We start from the raw sequence: 1149 nt of genomic DNA, 5'->3' as shown, positions 1-1149 counted from the left end.
TACTGTTACTACCACTGTTGTTACTGTTACTACCACTGCTGTTACTGCCACTGCTGTTACTGTTTCTGCCACTGTTGTTACTGTTACTACCACTGTTGTTACTGTTACTACCACTGCTGTTACTGTTACTACCACTGTTGTTACTGTTACTACCACTGTTGTTACTGTTACTGCCACCGTTGGTACTGTTACTTCCACCGTTGTTACTGTTACTGCCACTGTTGGTACTGTTACTTCCACCGTTGTTACTGTTACTACCACTGTTACTACTGTTACTACTGTTAGTATTAGTACTATTACTGTTAATACTAGTGCTTATTCTACTATTACTACTAGTGCTACTACTACTACTAGTGCTACTACTACTACTACAACTACTGTTTCAACTACTGTTACTACTTCTACAACTACTACTGCTACTGTTACTCCTACCACACGTGCAGCTATTACTATTATTGTTACAGAGACTATTGTTACTAACTCTCTTACTACTACTACTACTGTTATTACCATAACTATTACTGTAACATAGTAGTGTTACTAACACTGCTGTTACTACTAATACTGTTACTAACAGTACTCTGTCTACTATTGATTTTACTACTACTGTTACTACTACCACACTTAAAACAACAACTACTACTACTGTTTTTATCACAACTGTTGCTACTACTTTTGCTACTAGTAGTATTTATACTACTAGTACCACAAGTATTACCATTTATACTGCTACTACTACTGCTTCTGTTACTACTATGACACTTGTAACTACTGCTAATGTTACTAGCAGTAGTGTTACTAACACTGTTACTAATGTTACTACAACTATTACTACAACTATGACTACTTTTATTACTATTGGTACTGTTACTACGACAACAATTATTACTACTACTACTACTTTTATTACTGCTAATTTTATTACTGCTATTACTACTACTGTTATTACATCTACTTCTTTAAATATCTACTATGGTTATTTTGTACAACTGCTGTTAGTACTACACTTCCTGCAGGTGTGTGTTGTGTTCATGGACACTTCCTGCAGGTGTGTGTTATGTTCATGGACACTTCTGCAGATGTGTGTTGTGTTCATGGACACCCTACAGGTGTGTGTTGTGTTCATGGACACTTCCTGCTGGTGTATGT

The 1149-nt window shown here is 36.0% G+C and overlaps 1 protein-coding gene across 1 annotated transcript in view; it reads left to right on the top strand.

Annotated features, from left to right (window-relative positions):
• The window catches only part of LOC119422290 (striatin), a 24345-nt gene that overhangs the window by 10095 nt on the left and 13101 nt on the right, over positions 1–1149 (top strand). The window lies entirely within an intron of this gene.

Source organism: Nematolebias whitei, chromosome 16 (genome assembly GCF_014905685.2).
Source record: "Nematolebias whitei isolate Nwh7 chromosome 16, NemWhi1, whole genome shotgun sequence".
In the NCBI taxonomy this organism is placed as follows: Eukaryota; Metazoa; Chordata; class Actinopteri; order Cyprinodontiformes; family Rivulidae; genus Nematolebias; species Nematolebias whitei.
The sequence above is the reverse complement of the archived record's forward strand: the minus strand, read 5'-3'. Positions and strand labels throughout refer to the sequence as shown.